The sequence below is a fragment of the Chamaea fasciata genome, unplaced genomic scaffold (assembly GCF_029207755.1).
Source record: "Chamaea fasciata isolate MVZ Bird 193981 ecotype frontalis unplaced genomic scaffold, bChaFas1.0.hap1 SCAF_2, whole genome shotgun sequence".
Lineage (NCBI taxonomy): Eukaryota > Metazoa > Chordata > Aves > Passeriformes > Sylviidae > Chamaea > Chamaea fasciata.
The window spans coordinates 41010004-41017103 of NW_027094087.1; positions in this window are offsets into that span (position 1 = coordinate 41010004).

Consider the following 7100-nt stretch of genomic DNA (forward strand, 5'->3'; position numbering starts at 1 on the left):
TTAGAAAAAGAAAAGATAAACAACTTGATTTTAAAATAGTAGGAAATCAATTTTACAGTATCTTGAGACAGAGAATCACCCACCATCAATGTTAGGTAATTCAAGTGATTAATGACTGTTTTTAATTTTTTTTTCCTCTGGATCTTGTGCTGTGAATGAACAGTAATGGTTTGTCAGGATCCTGTGCTTGGTCTTAAATATTTGGATGCGAGTAATCCGAAACTATTGATTTGGATTTAGTAAAAGAGCTGTCCTCAAAGCCTTGTATTTTCTATGTAATCACTTGTGTTATTTCCGTGATCAATTTCTTTGCACCTGTCAAAATGATGTCACATTTTGTTTGTCTTCAATATATTTGGGTTAGAAAATTGATGTCTAAAATTCAGGAGAAATTCTAGGAATGTTTTACTGCTAGTGGTATTGGATGGCTATGATCTGAGGTTTCAGACTCAGAATTTTCATGATAATTCATGCTTTCTGTCCGCATGTTGCAGATACTACTTTACAAATAAAGCAATGAGTTTTAGTAAGAGAAAGAACAGTATGGTGTAGGTTCTCTGTGTATAATACTGCCCAGACATTTCTTCTGGACTGCTCTGTGTTCTCTCCTCTGGGCTAAGATGTATTTGCCTTCTCTTGACTTAGCATCTGTATCCTTCAGCACGTTTTTAGCATGGGGACATTTTTCAAATTCTGTAAATTATTATCTTGTAAACAACTCAGAAGATGTCACCCAAGCATTGTTGTGAAGACTGAAATGCATCTTGATGCTGAAGCCTGAGAACAATAACTCATGTCTTGGCACCCCATAGATGGCACATATACTTCTGGTCATCTACTGTGTTGCAGTTTGGGCTCAATTCAGAACACGTGTAAGAGATCAAATATCTTCCTTTGGTGACTGAAGATTTCCCCTCAGTTTCCCAAGGCTGAAGTTTTTAGCTGTTATCATACATGTGGGTCCTATGTAAATTCCTCTACTCAGTCACCTAGACAATCATAAGTTTATTGAAATATTTTAAGGATTTTATAAGGACTGAACCTTCTAGTTATGTCAAATTCTTTCTTATCCTCCTGAGTTACAGCTTGCCTTTAGTCCTTTGTTAAGTTCAACAGAACACCACTGATTCCTGTTGTTGACAATGTGTCAAAACTGCCAGGCCATGATCCTGGGCTAGGTTTTTTTTTTCATTCCTTCATGGGTAATTTCATTCCTTTTTGAGATCTGGGCACACATGTGCAGTGGACATACTTCCTAAATCTAATAATCCAAATACCTCAGCCCTTATTTTTTCCTGTTTTTCTTTCCCACTCAAGAATTTTCCAATACTATTTCATAAGTAGGGAAGATTCTGGCTTGCAGTGCGAAATGTGCAATGGAGAATGGAGAACCTTTCATCCATTGCTGACCCTCTTGGTACTGAGTTTGGTTATGTTGTTGGAAAGCAGACTTGTCGTATGTCCTCTTGATTTGCCTGTATTTCACAGATCTAGCAAAATGAAGCCTTTTCGGTCATTTCATGATTAATAATTTGACTTCATTAAATGGAAAAATCCAGAACACAAAAGTCAAAGATGCAAAACTCTGAGCCTCAAAATTTAGAGCTTTTATCATAGAATCATAGAATGTTTTGAGTTGGAAAGAACAATAATGACCACTTAGATAAACCACCCCGCCATGGGCAGGGACATCTTTCACTAGATCAGGTTGCTCAAAACCCTGTCCAACCTGACTTTCAACATTTACTATAGTGGGACAATCAGAACTTTATTCAGTGACCTTTTTCAGTACCTCACCACCATCACAATGGAGAAAACCAAAACAATCATTCCTTACATCCAATCTGAACCTTTTCTTCTTTTGCCTTAAAACCATTGTCCTTTGTCCTCTCATTACTGGTCCTGGTAAAAAGTCTCCCTCATCTTTCCTATAAGCCCTGTTTGGATATTGAAGGAAGTCAGTAAGGTCCTACCTAAGACTTTTCCAGGCTGAATAATACCATCTCTGTCAGCCTTTGTCCATAGGAGAGTTATACTAGCCCTTGGACCATTTTTATGATCCATGTCTGGACCTGCTCTAACAGGTTGCTGTGTTTTTTGCAGCGGGGCCTCCAGAGCTAGATGCAGCACTTCAGGTGGGGTCTCACAAAGGGTGGGGGGAACACCTTCCTGGGCTTGCTGGCTACACTTCTTTTGATGCAGCTCAGGATATTATTGGCTTTTTGGGCCTTGAGTGCACATTGACAGTTCATGTCCATTTTCGCATCCACTGATATCCCCGAGTCCTTCTTCCTAGGGTTGCTCTCAATCCATTAATTCCTCCAGTCCATATTGATACTGGGCATTGCTCTGACCCATTTGCAGAGCCTTCCAGTCACCCTTGTTGTAGTAAAATGTACTCTGCACGTACAGTTTGGCTTTGTGGTTTTTAACAAAGATTGTTTTAGATCATAAGGAAAACAGATCCCATATACAACTGATTAAAAAATCTATAAGCAGCCATATTTTCAAATGGAATTGATTTATAAATACTGGATAAAGCACATGAAGCATACTTAAGATTTTCTTTTAAATATATGCAGTTTTTAAATCAGCTTGCTTAGAAAAAAATATTTTGAATCTGCTTTGGATGGCAATGAGAGTCTACAGCTTATCTTAGGGGCAGCAGTGAGAATGACTTATCTCTGGTCTCAGATTAGTGGGAATACATTCAGGCTGCCCAAATCTTTCTTGAGATCAAATTGTCATACAGAAGTGGAGTTCACAGTTTTATGCAGACAACACATTAACACAAACTAGTCAACCACCTGGCATTGGTTAAGCAGAATTAATGCTGATACAGTGCTAATGACCTTGCACTATCATTAGACTAAATCAGTCTCCTGGGGGAGAACCCAACAAGGCATACTAATTTCATACATTCCTAGCAAGTAGAATGTACAGTAAAATATATTTTGTCATTTACTGAGCTCGATTTTAATTCAGAAATATAAAATTAAATACCAAGGCCTCTCCAGAGACCTCTGGAAGGGCAGAACAAGATAAAAACATGCAGTAGAAAAAGACAAGGACAAGAAAGATTTGTGCACACCTACAGCAATTGTGGACATTTTAAAGTAGTGATGTATTCAATAAAAAGATGTTGGAATAATCTGCTCTAAAAATAGATTTAAAAACAAAAGTTAGAGGGGTAAACAAACCTTGAGGGCTAAATCTGACGTAGACATGGTATATTCCATTTACAATCTGAGAGAAAACCAGCTGCCACCAGAGGGTGCTTGATCTAACGTGCCATTTTCGTAATTTACTTAGGAAGTGTTGAGTTCCCCTTGCCCTTCCCTCGCCTCCAATGGCTCTCTTTTTGGCCAGGAAGACAAATATGGATGATTAACACAGACTTAGATATCTAACTTAAGAAAACTTAAGTTACCAATCAGGAGTTATAACATTTCTGAAATAAAACACCTTATGAAACTTAATTCAGCCTCCTTTTTGCTTATGTAGGGCATATGTTGTAATTACTAGATGTGAAAACTGCTTTTTCAGATGATTAAATATACCTAATGGAGATAAATCATGACTTTGCAGTACAAGGGGAGATAGTCTGTAGAACCTTTACTTCATTTGTTGCAGTGCTTAAACTTATGATGTGAGTGGGGCAGGAGGTAGATGGAAAAGAAAACTGAATCCCTGAGGGAGATGAGTGACGGGGAGGGGTTTCTACACCCACCTGTGTGTTGTTACACAGATGACACAAACCAGATTTCTCACAGCTGGTCTTCAGCTCTATATTTCTCATTTTCTGGATGCCCAGCTGGAGACAGTAGAGTCTCATTAGAAGAAGTTCAGAGCATGCATAACTATATTTGAAGTTAACAGTTGTTGTTAGCTGTTTCTTGAATATGTGTAGTGCTATATAATACCAAGCATTAATCTTAGTGTCTAGAACTAATGGAAACTTAATCTTTCTGCACCCGAATCCCATTTGAGAGAAAAGGGATGATGTACTTCTCTATACACTGTAGCACCAAAATTAAATGACTGGTATATGATCTGCCAAATAAAATCCTGCCTCTAACCATAAATATGTCTGCAGCATAGACAAAAACTGAGTTTTTTAACTGGGTTAATGTGTCTAAGAATAAGCTGAGTTGCACCCTAGAAGTACCTTTTCTTCTCCTTTTTTTTTTTTTTCTTCAGTGAAACTAAGGGAAACACGAGCTGTCTACTTCAGCTGTAGACATCAGGGCTGCAGATATCTGGAAGCAGTACAGGTGAATCCTGCCTTCTGCACTGACCTTCATTCTGGGCACTGAATGAGGCAGAGACTGTAAGAAAAAAGTAGTCTCTGATCACATTCTTTGTTAGTTGTCTTTGTAATAGCTATGCACAAGGGACTAAACTAAGTTTGCAAAGAATGTTTTCTGAAAGTTTGGCATGGCAATCTTAATAGCAGTATAATAGTTATTCAGTGGGAATGAAAAGACATCAGCCTGAGGCAGACACTTGGAATGTTGTATTTCAGTTCAAACAGTTAAGGATTGAAAAGAGAGTTGAACAGTAGGAAAGGAGAACAAATTGATGATAGGTAATTTTACCAGCTCTCCTTGAGAAACTTTGATCATTTCTCAGTCCTGTGGCATGCAACAGAGGACTGCCCTGTAAGCCTGTGCATGTCTCTGCTCTAGTACCCTGTTCAGCATTCTTCTGGAGTTAGTAGGGACATTTCATTTTCAAGAGTTTTCACAAAAATGGCCTGATCCTCAGAGCCTTTCACTGGAAGCTATCTAGGTGTTTGTTAAGATTCACACTGTAGAAATAGGGAAAACATCGACTGCAATTATTTGTCCGGTGTCATATTACACGAAATTATCAGGTAACAAATGCAAGTATGAGTCAGTGTTTAACTCATTAGGCTTACATTCCTTATGAAGTTTTCTCTCTGTGTCTTCCTGGCAAGGCTGCACTGTCCCATTCATGAGGACAATGACTTTGCATGCTGATGTTACAGGCTTGTCTAAAAGGAGAAGGACCTTGACTAAGTTCTGAAAACTATGTGATATGATCACTTAAAACAGCTCAGGGATTACAGTGTCTGACAGGAGGTGATAGTACTGCTTGATTCATAGTTCCTCAGACACAGTTTATGTTAAGCTTGCAAGGCATCTTTCATGTGTCTTCCGGGTGTAAGTCTTGTGGATATTTTTATGCAAAAAGTCTTTCTGTCTCACCAAACATTAGATGCCATTGTACTTCCTTCGTAAGTTGCTTTCATCTGCATTTTACCTGCTTAGAAGCTGCCCTGGGTGGGGGAAGTCAGTAAGATCAGGCATTAGAGGCTGTGTTGTAGGGTCACTCTGGCTGCATTGCAATGAAAACTTACTTTAAGCAGGGGTAGGCCATGTGAGCTCCCTATTAGCCATTATGAACCCACTGAACAGTGTATGAGAATTTGTGACCTCCCTAGGCAGGGCATAAGCATCTAACATATTGTAAAAGGGCTTTGGAGGCATCAGTTCTGAGCCTGACTTGATTTAGTTTACCACAGGACACCAGAAAACTGGTTTTGACCTTTAAATAAAGGTCAAACCCAAAACTGCCTACTAATTTTGGAAATCTGATTTTCAGAAGAGTGCGTCTTCAGCCACAGCAGATATTCAGGCATTACAATTTTATGTCTATTGATGTTACTCATTGAGTTACCAAGATTTTTTTGAGAACTGCTGTTTGTGTGGCTATACTGGCAGCTACATTATATCAAAAGTCACTGGAGGTGGGAATGAATTGTATTTATCAATCTGATATCTGAATTTACCCTGTGCAGATCTGCATGACAAAAGGTCACATAGTGGTGCTATGCAGACACAGCTGTTTTAGACTGAGCACATCACAGTTCTGGTGCAGATCTGACACACCAAGCAAAAACTTCAACAAAGACATCTACAGATATTTACCGATGAAAGAAATATCCCTGCTTAAAACTTCAGGACTACAGAATCTGCAGCTCTGTCTTCAGTCAGGTGTCAAAGTAAACTAATCTGGAGCAAAATCAGCTGAGTCACTGAGATCTGAAAAGAGCAATTTGTAAAAGGAAAAATGATTAGTCTCTTTCTTGGATTAAAAGAGATAAAAGAGGCTTACTGCAGATTTTATGAAAGCGTTCAAGCAATGTTTTCTGATCAAATCTCGCAGTTTTAACAGAGAAGGAATTTGTTTAGGTAATTGAAAAGGAAGTTATACGCCTATTTTTACTGTATTCTTACAACTGACACTTTTCACACTCTTCACACCTGCACAAACACACAGAGTCATATATTTGCATGAGAAAGATCCTATTTTATGTCCCTCATTGGATCTAGTCAGTAATGAAAAGGACCTCAGTTCTAGTTAATGTAGTTTTGTGACAGTGAGGCAGGTAACCAATCTATAATTTACAGTCTGACTATTTTTTGATCACATTTTGTTTGCATTTTCATAACAAAATAAAGATAATAACTCTCTGTAGAAGCAATAATAATGCATTCTTCTAAATTCTGTTGCTGAACACACAGGAGAAAAAGCAAATGAGGTGGAAGGGGCAATTTTCTGTTTGTCTGAAAATGCTCTTCAAAGTCTGTTATACTTTAAATAGTGTAAACAGAAATTTAGATGAAAAATTAAAAGGCTTGCTGTTTTTTGAGAAGCATGAAGAAAAAAAAATGAATCCAAGGAAGATGAGCATTCTTAGCTTGGTATTCAGTACATAATTGCAGAGGAAGGAGCTATAGTTTAAAGAAGTAAATCAGCAGTGGTTGTTTGCTATTCATAAAAGTTGAACAGTAGGTGATTTTAATGATTGACTTCCTGTTGGTATTTTCAGACACAGTCACAATGTGATTGACAGCTGAGCTGTAGTCCAAGTAAGTAAGTGTTAGTTGTAGTCCCAGTAGCCAATTATTAATGTATGTGGAACTACCCTGCACAGCATTTATGTGTTACTTTACTTTTACCCCAAGTTTTAAGATACTCCAGGTGATCATTTTTCCCTTTCTGAGAGAGTGATGGAAACGGCCTTGGCCTTATTTATAAGCAGTACTCATTCATGACCAGTAGGGGTTTTT